The following is a 17,808-nucleotide window of genomic DNA, read 5'->3' as shown; positions in this document are numbered from 1 at the left end:
CACAGATTACTGTAGTAACGGCTTGGATCTTTTTACAATCATCCTTATGTAAATACTGGTAAATAGATGTGTAAACTTCCTTTATAGCTTTTAGAACAAATGGGTCGAATGTTTCTGGAAACAGAGAAACAGGGAGACTGGTTAAGGCCAAGATTAGCTCAAGCAGGCGTTGCCTGTTTCCCTGTGTAACACTATCAATCTCTGTTTGATTACATCCTCCTTGTTACACTGTTAGAGAAGCCTCAGCCAGGCTTAATGAGAACAAATGTTTATTAAGGCTTTTTAAGTTCAGCCTGCAGTAACACTGTTCACTGTTAAGCTGGTGTGGCCAGTGAAGTAACTTTCCACTTGCTTCCTAGAATTTTCTAAAATTTCTACCCAAACATAAGCATAGACTGAGTGTTTATTTTGGTAGCATTTTTTTTTCTTCTCTACAACTAGTATTTTTCAAACCTTTGTCATTAAATAAAATGCTGGAATTTCAACGAAAGAAAAAAAGCAGGTGCCCTTCAGTTAACCTCTTCCTGCCATCCCTGGACTACAAGTGTGTTCAGTAGCTGCCCCAATAGGATTTGGCTGCTTGGCCATCGAAATCCTGAATTCAGCACAGGAAAGGGCAAACCACAGAGCAGAAATTACAGAGGGCCACCAACATCTGGACTCACTGATCACATAGCCCAGCACGTTCTTTGTTCATATCCCAGTTATGTAAGTTCATACTTTGGTGTATAACACAATTATATATTTTCTTCAGACTGCAAAAAATTTAAATAGTTCACTGGTAGCACCTTCAAATTTGGCAGCAGGAAGGCAGTGAGCTGACAGGGTATGGTGGATTTTCTCTTCTAGATAAGCTTGTATACTACTGCATAGAGCTTCTAACGGCTGCATGAGTAATAGCACTCATCTCTCTAAAAATATTTTCAGAGATGCAAGATTGCCGAGAACACAAGAATACAGATTATATTTCCAGAAACTGGTACAGCATTAGTTACGGGGTTCATGATGAGATGAGGCTAGCTGCCCACAAATTTTGTCAGTCTTGATACGAAAGACGTATCCCCTGATCCGTAGGACGTGGAAACAAAGGTGCCTGTTTCCAAGGAGTCACAGGCCCCAGCAAAATATGCCTGGCAGGAACAGTCTCTCTTGCTCTGTCATATAAAGCATCCATGATACCCAAAGGTGAGGGACTGTCATGGTTTAACCCCAGCTGGCAACTAAGCACCCTGCACCCACTCACTTGCTGCCCGCGCCAGTGGGATGGGGGAGAGAATTGGGGAGGGAAGAAAAAGTAAAACTTGTGGGTTGAGATAAAGACAGTTTAACCAGTCAGAAAAGGAAGATGATAATAATAATAATAATAATAATGGTGATAATAATAGTAAAGGAGTTAGGATATCTGAAACAAGTGATGCACTGTGCAGTTACTCACCAAGCGCTGACCAATGCCCAGTCACTTCCGGAGCAGCAGTCCCTGGCCAGTCTTCTCCCCAGTTACATACTGGACATGACATCATAGTACGGAATGTCCCTCTGTCCCCTCCCAACTACTTGTGCCCCTCCAGCCTTATCACTGATGGAGCATGAGAAGCTAAAAAGTCCCTGATTTTGTGTAAACACTACTTAGCAACAACTAAAGGCAGGGTTATGTTATCAACATCATTCTCATACTAAATCCGAAATATAACACTATACCAGCTACTAGGAGGAAATCCAACTCTATCCCAGCTGAAACCAGAATAGTGACAAAGCAGCCTTACCTTGTAATGTAAGTGCCAAGCTGGAGCACTGGAATTCCATTTTATATCCCCTGCAGACATGCTTGGAAATATGAAAATAAGTGCAGGTTTGCAGGACTGACACACAGTGAGTTAAGAGCATCAAAGTCTCGAGTCTTCCTGCTGTACATCATATTCATTTAATAAATCAAGTTTGCTCATAGCTGCGCTATCGTTTTATATGAAGAATTCTTTGCTAGGTCTAGTACTCTGACAAACTATTTGCATTAAATCATAGAATGGTTTGGGTTGGAAGGAGCCTTAAAGATCATCTTGTTCCAACCCTCGCCAGGGGCAGACCAGGTGGCTCAAAGCCCCTTGAACCCTTCCAGGGAGGGGGCTTCCACCGCTGCTCTGGGCAACCTGTGCCCGTGTGTCACCACCCTCACAGTAAAGAACTTCTTCCTAGTGTCTCATCTATCTCATCTCTGTAGGTGGTTTGAATTGCTTGGACCCACACAAAGGGAAAAAGGGGAAGAAAACCAAAAGAACCTCCAAACCTACCATGTAAAAATGTCAATTATTCCCCGACAGTTTCAGAGGTGTGTTCCCGCTCTAAGCTGTCGCTAGGTTAGCCTTTGATAGTCACTGGAGCTGCAGTGCCTGAGGATTTCTGTGACACTTTTCCGAACGCTCCGGGCACTCCCCGAGCAGGCGTTGCTCTGTCCTGGTGACGTTCGACCGCTCAGCGAGGGCTTCGGCTGTGTGAGCGCTGCTGGTGACCCCCTCCCGCAGACGGGGATGCTCAGCCCGGGCCGGCGCCGATGGGCCGGAGAGCTTCTGAGCACATGGGGCTGAGCGACAGTTATGGGTATCCATTAACAACTTTCATTCGGATTTTCGTGCGGGAAGAGGTTTCTAGGGGGAGGCTGAGAGAAAAATATTATTGCATCTTTTCTAGGGCCAATTTTACCTCTGTCCTTCTTCCTCTCTGAAGACTATATAGCCCTGTTGCTGACAAATTTTGACGTGCAGGCAAAATGAATAGTGAACGTTACACAAAATGGCTTTTGATTTCTAGAATATAGATTTCCTTTATGTGTAAAATCCAGTGCGGTAGCACAAGAAGAATGAAAGCTTAGCCCAAGAGCAGGATTGGCACAAACCACGGTGGTGCCAGGAAGGGCAGCCCGTACAGCAAGGAGGGGTTCATTGCTCCCTGCGGCAGCTAAAGGCTCTGTACAGAAACGAATAACATTCCTCACTCCCAAAGTCATCCAGGCAAAACAGAATAAAGGATGTTGTGAGAGGGAGTGCACTGTATAGCCTACAGGCAACGTGGCGGAAGCATGGATGAAAACAAAGGTGAGCAGGTGAATTCCATGTCTAAATCTCTGACTTTATTACTCTATTTCTTAAGCCCTGGAAAATTTAGCAGTGTAAGGCATAAGCAAGTAAGAACTAAAGATCTACATTCTCCTATTCTTTCCTGCGTAGACCTTCTTTAGCCTCAGGCAGTCCAGAGGTAGTTTAGGTCACCACATCTCCATTGCTGTCAGCAGGGGTTGGACCAGGTGACTGTCAGCGGTTCCTTCCAACCTGAATTTTTCTAGGGTTACCTTCATTAGTTCGAGTACATTTGACAACAGCTACCATACAACTGCAGAGAATTACAGAAAGTTCTCATGATGGACTGCCTGCTCTTCAGCTCGGGCTGGGCATTAATCTGACCCTAGGACAATCCTGAAGCCTCAAGGACTAAAGAAAAAAAAAAAAAACCAACAAGAAAATACTGGATCACAGGAGACAACAAATGGAAGAAGGGAAAATCATGGCAAGAAGATAGCAGGTAGAGCACCTCTGACTGCACCCACTGCTTCTCAAGGAGACAGGGCACAGGGTTAATCCAACTTTTGGGCTTGTCTAGTAAAACCACTATGGCATCGGGAAGACCACCCAGCAGCACTGTAACTGCTCACTGCCCAGCCCTGGGAGCTGGCAGCCTGTGGGTCAGGCGCTAGCAGCATATAGGAATTGTGTCCATAGGGGAGCCTGTTTTCCTTAATCTTTTTAGGTGGCGACTACCTTTTCACTGCCTAAGTAGATGCAAAGGATATACAGATCAGTTTATTATCCCTATCCAGGCCATACACAGAGTTTGCAATTTTTCTTAGTTTACCTGAAGATTATTTTATTCTAAAGACATGCCAGGCCAGAGGTGCATTCCAAAAGAAAAGCAAATAAAGCTTCTCTCTGCTCCAAATTCAAGTGCAGTTAGCAGGCAATAGCAAGGCAGCAGCACTGAAATGCAGTCACAGTTCTTTTCACAGTGAAAATTATTAGGTGTCCAGGTGATTCATACATTCAAGTAAAACCAAAATATACACAAGCAAAATTTTAATTTAACACCAAAACGTCACCATGAATCCATTCTCAGTGCAAGTAAATGCCAAGGCAATGAATATCCTGAACAAGCACATTAAGAGCTGAAACGGACTCTCCTGATTAATTAATTGCTATCTTTGTTTGAGAAGGTGTGTGGCAATTTGTGGATAGAAATGTTTATACAAGAAACGCCACAGCCTTCATTGTTGCTGCCCACCTCTCTACCCACAAAAAAATGCCTGGGTTATAATCACCACCCTCAGAAAATCTCTGTTGCGCACATGAACTTCCTTCATTCAAGCACATTCCTTCGGAGAGTTTTGTTTTCTAGCACCTGTTCTTTGTTTTGCCTTTTTTTGGCAAGCAATTCCATTCAACAGCTACTATGGACGTGACATTTTATTCTGAAAAGAGTTATATTTGTTTGGAGTATGTTTATTCTTTCAATTGTTTGGTTTAATATGCTTCCTGTAAATAAACTCAATTATCCCTTCTGGTAAAAGGTCACAAGCTCCTGCTTTGAGAAACTGATCTGTGTTACGTGGAACTGTTTCCAGATAAACGTTTCCACTGGTATTTGCCTCTTAATTCACTTAAATACCTTGAAAAGAATCAGGCTCCCAAAAAGCGTGTGTAGCAGTTACAGGGTATGAGATTAAAAGGGAAGAATAAGGAGAATTACAGGAGCAACTGAAAGCTGAGAAGCAGAAATATTACCACATCTAGTCACTGACAGTCACAAGCACCACTGAAACGTCATTTCTTTCTCCCCCAACTTTAAAGGATGGATTTGAATGGAAAGCCATTTTCTAGATTACTTAATAATAAGTATGAAGGGAAGCTGTAGTCAAAAATACATGCGTTAATACAGCCACTTGCAACAGACTAACTGTGACGGGAGTAAATGAAAGAGTGACGAAGGAGTCTGGCCTAAATGTTGGTTGTCTGCATCTTGGAAGCAGAGGGCAAATTATTTGTTCTTTGCTCATTTATTCGGCACTATTTAAACTTTGAACATGGTTAGACAGCACCACACAGCATTTTTTGGCTCACCAAAAATGCTTTTGAAAGAGCCATGACTCTTCTTGCTTGCTTTTCCCTTCCTGGGCAGTTTCAGAACTCCCAATCAGATGCTGGGCAAGTGCTGTATGTCTGTCACTGGACCTCTGTAGCCTGTCCCTTCAAATAACTGTACTTGCACTACCCATCATTAGGACAATTATTTTTAAAAATTAATGCACAAAATGTTTGCTAAACCTGAGCAGTTTTCTGTAAACAGTTTCTTCCAAATTAGCATGCACTCCATGACAGTCACCACAATACAAAAGAAAAGCAAAAAAATCAGTTCTTATTCATCTCCCTGTCGGCGCCATTGTCCAAAACAAAGCAAGCACAGGCAAAGGTGCTTGCCAAGGCTTTTATTACTGTCTCACAAGAAGTGTCATTGGCCTAGCAAAACGCTCAACTCTGTACCAACAGTTCTCAACAAAAAAAACCAACAAAAAACCAGACAGATTTCAGAATTAAAGTTGGAGTGAACTCTGCTTCCAGATGAATGTGAGGTAGAGGGAGGAAAGTGTAATCAGTCACAGCCACGGCACGGCCCAGCAACACCCTGTAGTCTGCACCGAGAGGAAGAACCAGGGGATGAAGCCAGAAGGACAGGGAAGAGAACTGCAGAGCACGATTGCACAGAGGTACCCCAACGGGAGGAACAGCATTAAGGATCACGCGTTTTGGATGGCCTACCCCTCTGCCGCCTCGCCCCACCTGCCCCTGCCCCGGCACGCTTTTGGAAAGAGGCTGTTGCCATGGCGTGGGGAAGAAGATGACGTTTTACCTGCATACACAAAAGACGCTGACTGGAGCCTCAGGTAGTTGGGAATGACAGGTTGCTTATGTCTCCAGCACTGAAGAAAATTTTCTTAGAGGGTTCCGTAGGACTAGAACATTCATCCCCTAAAAGAAAGTCCCATTAAATTTTATCTATTGCTACAATGACCAATGACAAGGCCCTCCAGAACACATGCACACGTGAAGGCAAATCGTTCTGAAGCCCTTCACATCTGACTGCTAATTAGCGTCTCTTCAGGACTGTTTCCTAGACGAGAGTATTGTTCCTAAACACATCCCCACCGGCTCCTGGCAGGGCCTGCAGCCCCTTTTCTCCTGCCTGCACACCCCTGGAGCCAGCCACACCACATTTATTGCTACGTTTTTGACAGCATGCCAGCCTTGAAAGGAATACAGCAGAGCAGCCTATCTGGTTTTTTAATCAAAATATAGCACTTGGTGTTCTCGACGCAGGTCAGACCTCTTCCACCTTTTTCCACCACCCTCTCAGTTGGACAGGAAACAGACAGTCCTATGCTGGAGCTGATAGGCTCCAAGGACAGAACACTACCACAGCAACAGTTTCCTAATAAGCTTCTGATCGTAAATAATCTTGCTTTCTCTACTTGCTCTACAAATTATTAGAGATTTTTACATAAAATTGTATTATTGCTCCCCTGACAATCAATTTGACATAAGTGCTGATCTGCTGTCATCTAGCAAATTATGTTGCAAAGTTACTGCCTCAAAATAATCACTTTCAATACCGTAGTTCCCTGGAACTTGTTACTAGGACCAGATTGCTGTGCAGGCTAGTCACCAAAAGCTTTCTTGTAAAAGGCACAGACACCGGCTTTATAATCACTAAGTGCAATGCATAGGTCCTTCAGGAAAGCACAGTTAAGATTTACAGCTAAGGTAATGTCACACATTTACAGAGCAGCACCACAAATAACTTGATCATGTGTTTACAGTGATTTTATTTACAAGTTACCACACGACACCTGTAGTACTACAGTTTTTATAACACCATTAGCAGTAAAGTCACATCTAAGAAGAGTAGGAGGCAGCAGAGAAAAATGTGCACAGAGAACGCAGAAAAGCTGTTCAGTTATAACTGAAAGTAGGTATTTTTCTACAGACTTAGAAAGCAAGGAGGAATATACATGTTGAGAAGAGCAAGCTCTTCAGCCCTGTTATTTCTACAGCATTAAAATTTTTGTACAGTAATGCTTTAGTATGAGGAATACTACACACTAGCAGTCAAATGCAAGTGGTGGGGAGATAACTGTCATCATATCTTGCCTTTTTGAGCACCCAGAAAGGAAAAACAAAGCTTTCCTCTTTGAAGGGAAAGTTAGCCAGGGCTGGTTTCTCTGCAGAGCCAGTAAGTAGTGCAGATTTGCTACTGCGGGGCAGGAGGGACAGAATTTAAGATTAGAGAGTTCCCACGCACTGTATGTCGCCTGCGCGGTCTTATCTGGTTTTGAGTTAGGTACTTGGTGAGCACAACCAGTCGCAGTATTCCACAAGTCTTTTTACAGTGCTGGGATCTAATAAGGCTGAGCACAGCTTAGCAGAATCCCAAAATCAAGCAGAGAAAAAAAAGCCCTTCTGCTCTCTTCTAATCCTTGGCTCTAATGATGCTGGTGTTGAGCCTGGGCCTTTCTCAAGAGGAGAAATGTGGAGGAGCGATTCCGCAGAAACACGCTAGATCTAGATGTATTCTGGTGATAAGACTCAGAAGAAAATAAGCTTAAATGCAGCATCAGATGCAACACTTTTCTGCTTCACTGTACAGCTTCCAGAAAGCAAACAAGTATTATTCAGGACCATTTTCGCCTTCCCAGACATCTTTAATAGTCTGGAGCGACAGGCAATGCACACGATCCATGCTAGTGGCTGGAAAGACAATGAAAATAAAAGCTGCAAAGTAATAATTATTTCCACTCCTAACTACACACAGGATATACTGCTTTTGGTACAGCGCCATTTTTTGTCACAAGGAGAAAACCAGTGATTAAGCTGAGCACACATGAATTATGCAGACCTTTGCCATGCTGGAACAACAGCGTATTAGAGAAACGTCACCAAGTCAGCTGTAAAAACAGCTTGATACAGTTCTCCCCAAATACCACACGTACGCCCAAAACCAAGTTTATAAATTAAATTCAGCTACAAAACAATGCTTAAGAAATGGCCACAGTTTTGCATTTTCTTTTTCCTTAATCCCCACACTTGTCCAGAGCACTGTGCTTACACTGCATGTGAGAGCAAACACAGAATTAGCACCCGTAGCTACAGCAATGTCAACAGCATTCATTTAAGGGTTTTTGAGTCAGCTGGCCTTGCAAAACTTTGCATTCCCTCCACATCTGTGGCACCCCTATTCAGAAAAGCCTCCAAAAGTATATACATGTACAAAAACTAACAAATGCACTCAAAAGTCTAAAGTTTGAATTCTTGAGGCTATATTTCAACTACAGGTTAGAGTATTTGTGAGTTTTAAGACTTCCAGGAACATAGAGAGGTTTTTTAGTAAAAATTTCATTTTAAGCACTAGCTATTGAAATTGAAGGTGAACTAGAATGGCTTGACTAAAAAATCTTCCAGCTCATATGTGATATAATCGGTTGAGTCTCAAGGCAAAATTCTGAATATTCAGTATTTTTGCATCTGCAGTTTAAGGCAGAAAAACATCTTCAGAGCAAGCCATTATCTTTGATCTAACAAAAAAACACCACAAAAAACCCTGTAAAAGGTGCATCTCAAGTCTTTTAGTAATAGCAAATTTTAAAAATTTCTATTGCATTCTCTTTTCAGCTTTGGGGGTTTGTTTTAGCTTTTTTTTGCTAGAAAAGCCTGAATTTTAAAAGTTTTCAGTCATGCTGAAGCATGCATCGTGGCTAGAGACTAACGTTTTCCTGGGTTGTGTACTCAAGGTCAGCATTAAAATCACCAGGTGGAGTGAAGAGATCACCGTACCTCGCAGCGCCTCAGTTGGTGCCAGCCTGGGCACTGCAGCGCCCGGCGGCAGGAGCGGGGCTGCTCTGCGCCGCGCACGTGTCCTCCCCAGAGCCAGCGGCTGCAACCAGGGCCCAGCTCTGAAGCACAGTCCTTGGCTCAGCTATACACAAAAATAAAAATAAAAATAGCAAACAGAAGTTGAGCTGTGAGACTGCAGGTAACCTACAGCCACGCAAGATGAAGAACAAAGAAGTCATCAAGTCAGTTATAGGAGACAAAGGACTTTGGTGAAAAATACCAACATGGGACGTGTGAAGCCCTGAGGATGAGAAGCGTCACTGAAGACGGCAACTCTGCGTGATCAAAGGTCAGCCCAGTCCAAGCGGCAATGGAAGGAGACGCGGAGCGGCGGTATTTCAGCTGACAGCTACGGCCGAGCGTCATACAAACTCACTGAAAAACTCACAAGATAAATGAAGTATTTAACTCTGTATTTTTAGATGAGAAAACTCTGCAAACCCAACATGCTGCCAAGGCGTTTCTTGTTCTTTTCTGGGAAATCCGAAATAGAATACTCTAGGGCCTTCATCTACAAACATAAGCTACCTGTGCTCTGAGCTAGAAAGATTCCATTTCTCTACCACACTACTTCATGAGATGGAAAGGGAAGGCATTTAAGGAAAATGGGTTCTGTGTGTGTGTTGAGGAAGCTGAGAAGCAATTTTAGGGAAGTAGCAGGAAGCTTTCGGTATCCATAAGGTATTTAAAGAAAAAAATGAGAAGTTTGAACCAGAGATTGTTGGACTTCAGGCAGAAGTTCCCAAAAGCAACAACGAAACACAGCGGAAGGGGTTTCATGCCACATCTTCGCCAAATGCATTGTTCCTTATGTCTATTTTTAGACAGCTTTCCCAGAAATCTACATGCAGTTACCAGATCACGTGCTGTGCTTCCAAAAGGAAGACTCTTAGGCCTTCCAGCTCACCTCTTCACTGGATTTAACAGGATCAATAACTTGTTATCATCAGAAAGCTTGCAAGTCCTATAGAAGCAAGATTCTTGGAACAACTTGTTTAGATTTGGTTTGAATAGGAAGACAAGGAGAAAAATAAATTGTTAATAGCAAGATGTACTGAAAAAAACCACAGGAGTTCTGGCAACACCTGAAGGAAAGCTGTCAGCATTGCGTGATTTATAAAGGGGAAAGATAAGAGGGCGTACAGAACCAATTCTCATCTCTAACTTCCCTGAACACCGCATGGGCCGCAAGTCTGCAGGGGGACGTGAGCACTGGCACCTCCTGCACCGGGCGGAGCAGCAGGATGTTGCAGCAGGATCAAGAGAGCCACCCTCAGAACTGGGGTTCAAGCTCGAGAACTCTGCTGAAGCTGGCTGGAGTTTCATGTGTGGTGAAAAAAGACATGTCAGAGCAAGGTAACCCTCGACAGACACAGCATGTATCGATGTGATGAAGTCTGTAAGCCTTCTACACACCTTCCATGTTTTTGGGGGTTTTTGTCAGGTGTTACACATGTGCAATTTAGTAGAAAGAATACCTGAAAATGAAACGTGCACAAGACAGACGCTGGCACCTTTGCTCTGCAGAGAAAGTCGTGGGGTCAGAGCTCTACAAAGAGCTCTACCAAACCTACACTAGTGTCTCTTCCAGTGAAGAGGCTCGCACTCAAAAGGAGCTCCTCACAAGCCTTCACGGGTATTCGCGCGCACCATCTGCCCCAGCACAGGCAGCTCAGCTGCCAGAGCCCGCAGGGGCTCGCCCCAAAAGGGGCCAGCCCACAGACGTGCCAAGCCCGTGCCCAAGCGCCATCTCAACAGTCTTTGACTCCAGCAGTTCAAGAGTGCCCGCTCTGCTTGGAGCTCACAGATGGAGAGGCTCAGCGTCCAGTTCTGGTGAAATACGGAAAACATGCACCGTATCTCCTACTAACCTTACAAACAAGAGTCACGAGAGCACGAAGTCAATCAGCAGCTTGTCAATACCCCCACGGAGACAAGCTGCCCTGCAGTCACACCTTGAAGTAACGCACCGAGTAAAGTCCTTTTAAGAATTCAGTTATTTGGCACAATCTGATTCCAGGCTAATTAAAAAACCAAAAACACCCAAAACCCAACCAAACAAAAAACATTAAAAGCCCATTACAGTGATGTAAGCTCACTTGCACTGCTCCCAGAAATCACACATTTCAAACCCTTGACCCGACAAGAACCTTTCTGTAGTAAAATGAAAACCCTTGGTCTCTAAGGATTGCTGAAGTAATGATTTTCAAGATCTCATGGGAACAGTGCAACAGCTGTAGGAGTATCGATGTGAAGAGCACCAAGAAAGGCTGCAAATCATCAGACACACTGGAATCTATTTGCGTTACTGTGCTCAACAGTTCCAAATACTGATGATTTCCGAACTTTCTTGCACCAAAGATAAAACATTTCTGCCCATCTGTCAAGAAACTTCACCTGCATTTTCCGGATGGCTTCCTTACTTTAATTTCAGGCTGGGATAGTCCAACAGTGGAACACGCACATACTGCAGTATTTACAGATATTAAACGTAGGTTACTCACTCCTGCGGCATTCAAGTGACAGTAATTCTTTAGGTAAGCCAAGGTAATACACACATCAGTGTATTTATGGTTCATTTTAAAGCAAAATTCCAGCCATTCTATATATGCACAGTACTATGCTGAGTTGGTAATACAGGGACACAATTTAATGATTTTCTTTGCATTTGTTTTTACAAGATTCAGATGCCAAAAACAAAACAGAACATTAAGTTACCTGATTTATAAAAGAAAATCACATACGTTTACAACATCAAAAGAATAAGACGAAATATAAACCTTTGCTACTTACAGTTGATCTATACAGATTAACCAAATCACAAATCTGTCACAATATAAACGTTTAATTGTTACAATGAATAAGAACATACAGAAAATGATTTATTTTTTTTTTTTATAAAATCTTCCTTTCCTTTTTTATTTTAAACTTACCATTAACTAAATTAGCTATGCAGGACTTGTGGGGTACATGACTAAGAAGGCACCAACAGTACAAAGCAAAGACAAAGCAGTTTGAGTATTTTAAGAGTGCTCTACACTGATACAACACAAGAAAAGGCAACAATAGTAAGTAAACCAGCTGCAACCTTTAGAAATTTGTTCTAGATTTACAAAGGTAGCCCAACTTTTACATTTCCTCCAATGTTTCACTTAGTTTGATCACAGCACATGCTACAAAAACCACTGTAAGCTTCACTTTACTAATGTGCACTTTTCACTAATTTAGTGTCTTGATTTCAATCGTTAAACTAAACCATTTTGAACCACAAATGTATTTAAAACTTAGTAAAAGGATTGTTTGGATTTTTTTGTTTAAACCACTGCATTTACAAAAATATTTCCCCTAAAACCTGGGATTGCTTGAAGACATTGCTGTACAAATATAAAAGTACTATGCAAGGGACCAGATTCAAGAGTATATGGTGTGTATGTATAGACCTATATTTATACCATATCACTGTGCTGTAACAACACAATAAATTTATCAGTAACCAAGGACTATATAAACTACACTAACATAAGCAAATATATATTAATAAAGTTTAAATCTATAGTACAGTTGCTCAGCAAACGACTTCGACATGGTATAAATATATCTTAGCATATTACAGTGGGCACCAACGACAGGTTTTTCTTTTTCTCATTCTGCAAGGAAAACCACGCTCGACTCCTTGGGTTTCATTTGGCCACTGCCGAGTTACGTCACCACCGCTACTCCCGAGAGCTCCCTGTGCACCACAGCGCTCAGCCCCTGTAGTGTTGTGCGCTCCTCCTTCCACAGACCGGGTGAGACCGAGGAGGAAGAGTCTGGCGACAGTCAGGACAGCAGAGCAGGATGCCTACTTGCCTAAGCATCCGTGAGAATTTTATGTTTGCATATTTTTCCTCAGCTGTAAGGTTGGAATGTTTCTGACAGTGAACTGTTTCCATTCCTTATTCCCAAAACATCTTTACCACGAAATATGCATGTTACTTTGATTAAGAGTTGCTGTTCTCCGCTCTAAAAAACATAAAAACTATGTAAAGAAAAAATAATCAGTCTAAAATGATGAAATAACTGACCTAACACAGTGTTGTTATAGGCACCTTCTTTTAAACTATTTTCAAAATCTGACAGTTTTAAAAAAAAAATCATGCTTCTGCATTTGACGCATCAACAAGCTCAACCCAACAACGTTTACTGAATTCAGTAAAAGACTGATGAGTGTGGTTACTGATCCTGATGGATACCGATTGGATTCGGCAGGAATAGCTAAGGAAAAAAGCCCCACAGCACCAGATGTTAGGTAAAGCAAACCCTCAGCTTCTCACTCAGAGAAACAGAATGCAAGGGTAGGTCTACACCTTCCCGAAAATCCAAAATTAAAGAAAGTATTAAAAAAAAAGAATTGGGAAAGAGAAGGGTGAAGCAAGCTGCCAAAGTTCTTCCTTAATAAACTGAAATTTCGGTAACAGTCATCTTCCCAACCCAGCCAAAAATGTTTCCTGTAGTAACAACAATCGTACAAGTAGCAGAGATTATAGAAATATTTCAACTCTTCAAAACTGAGTGAGTGAGAAAAGCATTTTGGTAAAGATGTGTAGAAATGGTGAGATTTCTACACTAGTATCAACAGTCAAGTGCATATTTCTGTAGAAATGTTTTTAGCATAGGTTCCACGCCACCGTCCAACGACCCCTTGTGCAGTGTCCTGACAATGCTCCTAATGTGTTCCCCGCCACAGAGACTTATGTACCACTGGAACTTCCTAATAGAAAATGCCCTTTAATGATGAACCCTTGCTTATTAAAAATCAGTTTTGGCAGACTAACACTCAAACTACAGGAAAAAGAAAATTTTGAAATGGAATCTTGTAAGCACCCTTATCTATTGAAGTCTAAGTTAATGGCTTTCTAGATTTCTCTGAAGAGCAGACTAAATGGTATGAGGAAGCCTGGAGTTATTAACCAGCAAGCATCCTTAAATACTACAGTAGCAATTGAACCTGATTTCCATTCAAACACATTACCCAAGAGGAAACCAAAAACTAATTCTTAATGTTAATGTGAAGATATAAGATTTAAATTTATTTCCAGGAATTACAAGTGCATTTTGTTCATATTAGCAAGCAGTCTTTATACAATCCATTCTTCACTGCTGCCAAAATAAAATGAGAAAAAGACAGCAGAAATATGAAAAAGCTAAAAATAGAACTATTTTTCCTAAGTTATTTGTTGAATAGCATTTCAGTTGAACACAACTCAGAGGTAACAATAGATTATTTTTTTTCTCAATCATAGGCATGTGGCACTTAGACAATCATCTTTGCACAGAAAGCTTTAACAGTCATGCGAGGGCACAGTAATTATTTTAAACAAGGCAAATTTCTCACCACAGAGAGCAGTGGGGAAAGAAAAGGAGGCACTGCACTGGAACATAACACCTAGTAAACTCCACATTATACAATTTCAGTAACAAATACTTGAAAAGATCATTAAAAGGTATACAATTTTAAACATTATTTAGTGCTAGCTTGGTTTGGTTGTCCTAACTCAGCATTATCAGAGAAGTTTGATAGTACTTGACAACAGAACAGTACTTCATGTCACGAGCTCATGGAGGCTTCATTACAAATCACCATAGTGTAGGTTGCAAGAAATGAACTTGAGATGCTGACATGCTGTAGGAGCAAAAGTAAAATCAAACTTTCTCATTTAAAGATGCAGTGTTCCTCTCGGCCAGAATTCTGAATGTCAGTGATTAGATTCGAATGTAAAAAACTACCGATCCGCGTTGGAAGCCTTTCATTGGTATGCGGTGTGTAGACTGAGTTTATTAACATCGTGTTTTGGTTTCTCGCTTGCCACCACATACGGATGCCTTCCACAGAGAAAAGCATTCACCACTAGGTCATCACGCCATTATGTTCTTTGTTAATCTTCCACCACACGGTGAGTAAATACAAGCTGGCGAGCTGCCACTCATTCTCTTTGCACAAGTCTTCTAAACGCTACTACGTGGTATGAACTTTGGAAGTACTACGCCTCCAACCTGGTTAAACTTTAAATGACCTCTTTCAAAAAAAAGCAGGGAAAAGAAGGTACAAATTTTGTCAATACATGGAAAAAAATGTTTCTTGGATGAGTTCAATTAAGTTGGGTTCCTATGTGGTTCTTACGCTGTACAGAATACCTGTATGCACAGCACAGGGCACCCAAACAAGTGCATAAGCAAGATTAACGTGAACACGACGTATGCTGCAATCCATAGCATAATGGTACAAACGCCGTTGGATGCTAACCATTTCTATTTAAAAAAGGAAGTGCAAAAAAAATCTGGGATGTCACTGACTTAAAGTGCCCTGAATAGTAGCTTTTCTAAAAAAAAAAAAAAAACGCCAGCGACTTCAGTAAAGTCAGAAAAACATAGTTCATGGTGTAAACTTCTTACAGGTTAATGAATTATCTTCTTGGATATTGATCCAGGAGTGAAAGGAACCACTGCATCTTTCAAACCAGAAAGCAAGCAGTTAAAACACGGGCAGCAGTAGGTGCACTTACAGCACAGTACTGCACCAGGGCAACACGGGGCACTACGCACAGGAGTGTCAATTACAATTCTTCAGGCTGAAAAGATTCATTGAAAGCATGAAAGCCAAAACTACCAGGAACTGCCCTCCTGAATGGCTCAAAGGAGTTAGTGGATAAGCTGAGAGAGGCCACAAGACATGACCAACAATAAAGAACTGGGAAGAGGAACAGCAACGTTTTGAGCATGCCCAGTCCTTTAAGTCCTTGTCCTACAAAAAAGAGCAGACACGTATTTCAGTGAAGGAAGTTTTAACATCGCCTTGTAAAACAAGCATGCTTTATGAACACAGTGTTATGCCGCAGACAGGAGTACCAATATATGTTTTAAAAAAACCAAACAAAAACCCACCCCAGAGACAGTGAATATCAGTACATTACCTTTTAAATAAAAAATTTAAATTTTAAAATAGATTAGGAAGATTAATCGTAACTGATGGCTGAAGTACACTATTTGGTTATCTGAAAAATGGGTTATTTGTGCATTGCTTCTCAGTTCCACAGACTACTGCCAAAGGGGAAGTTTTGAGTCTCCAGAAATAAACCCTCGGAGCACATCTAGCTGATGAAGTGCAGGGGGTGGGCAGGTCGAGCAGCAATGCACAGGAGGAGACCGTTACTGCCTGTTTTAAGCCAGCTCCTGGGGACTGGCCTTCCCTGGGATGTCAACTACTCTTGTGTGAACTGTTGCGATGTGGAATAGCCAGAAATTCTAACCACAGATAACCAGGACAAGTTACCAGCAAACCATCAGCAAGCTAAGCACAGTATTTAAATTTCAGTATCACGTCAGCCAAATCAAATCTTCACAGTAGCATTTAAAGGTAACATGGTTAGCAAAGCAGAAATTTCCATTAGCACCAGATCGCCAATATCCTTAATCCCTTTAGTCCTTAATCCCTAATGCAACCTGGGCTAGCATGGTCTGGGCAAAGAGGCAACAAGGAGAGGTCATAAACGACAGTTCACTACAATGTCACCTGTTTGCTCTCCCTTCCTTCATACTATGGCCTATGAGTAACAGGTTTCATCTTACTCCAAAAAACTGATGTTATTTTCTTCCAGAGGGTGTCCACGCAGACGGGTGCACAGAGGGTCAGTAAGCACCACACCTTGCTGTGCCCCGCGGCCAGTTCTATCGGCAATGCCCAGCCAATAAGAAATGCCAGATATGTGAACCCCAGAGTTACCTAACATTTCATTAGTATGATAATTCCATACATTAGCTAGTAAGTTTCAATAAATAAAACAGCTATTTCTAAAGATCAAAATTACTTCATCCGTGAACATTTAAGCATTGAAATCAGTGGTGGAAGAAGTTACGCTATTTAAGTAAAACCTCTATTTTCAGAAGTTTCCTCCACTTTTTTTTTTTTCTTTCTTTCATGGATTTCTCACAGTGAGGAAGGTCACTGGCTCATAAACCCAACCTTTCTGCTGGAACTGCCAACAACAAACAGTGGCTGTAGAACGCAGCTGCTGGAGAACAGCACAGAAACTACTTTTAGGACCGCAGAAAAAGGCAACCTAGATTAGGCTGTTACTTTTTCTTTGGTTTCTTTTTCTTCTCTTGTCACAAAACTTTGAGACTTTAAACCATCAGTATCACAGAAGTTTCACAAGACCACATAAAAGGAAGGTGTTTTTTAGGATGAGGGTGGTGAAAACACGGGCACGGGTTGCCCAGAGAGGTGGTGGAGGCCCCGTCCCTGGAGACCTTCAAGGATCAGGTTCGACAGGGCTCTGGGCATGTCCCTGCTCACTGCAAGGGGCTGGACTGGATGGCTTTTAAAGGTCTCTCCAATCCAAGCCATTCTACGATTCTAAATATTACAAAAATCATTCACGCCAGTATTTGATGAATTTTGTAGAGAAGTACTGAGACTTGCAAGCCTCACAGTCCAGTAAGACTAGGTATGTTCATTGAGTTAAAGAAAAAAAATAGCCAGACAGTGAATACCACTGCATTCCATTTTAAATACAAATTTTAAATCTTCCAAAGATTAGGAAGATTAATCATAATTAATTTATAAATATTATTATTTAATCACACTGTTTCAGAGGTTGAGGTTTTTTTCCCCATTGAAGTTATTTAAGGGATTTCTCCTCTGTGCATTACAATTCAGGAGTATTTTTAAAAAAAAACAATAAAAACATCTCGGGCAACTGCCCAGAATCCCTGTCGACACTTCAGTGTTGTAGGTGAAACAAAGCTTTTTCCTCAACAACAGAACAGGACTGAGATCGCAGGAATG

At 41.8% G+C, this 17,808-nt stretch overlaps 1 protein-coding gene across 1 annotated transcript in view; it reads right to left on the bottom strand.

Annotated features, from left to right (window-relative positions):
• Positions 1 to 13,551: 13,551 nt before the first annotated feature.
• Positions 13,552 to 17,808, bottom strand: part of MAPK1 (mitogen-activated protein kinase 1) — a gene marked incomplete at its 5' end in the record, with an annotated part of 18,198 nt that continues 13,941 nt past the window's right edge. Inside the window, one exon of the mRNA XM_009870097.1 lies at positions 13,552 to 15,765. The remainder of the gene's footprint in view (positions 15,766 to 17,808) is intronic.

This window comes from Apaloderma vittatum, unplaced genomic scaffold, assembly GCF_000703405.1.
Source record: "Apaloderma vittatum isolate BGI_N311 unplaced genomic scaffold, ASM70340v1 scaffold21975, whole genome shotgun sequence".
NCBI lineage: Eukaryota > Metazoa > Chordata > Aves > Trogoniformes > Trogonidae > Apaloderma > Apaloderma vittatum.
Note: the sequence above shows the minus strand (reverse complement) of the source record. Positions and strands in the feature narration are given on the sequence as shown.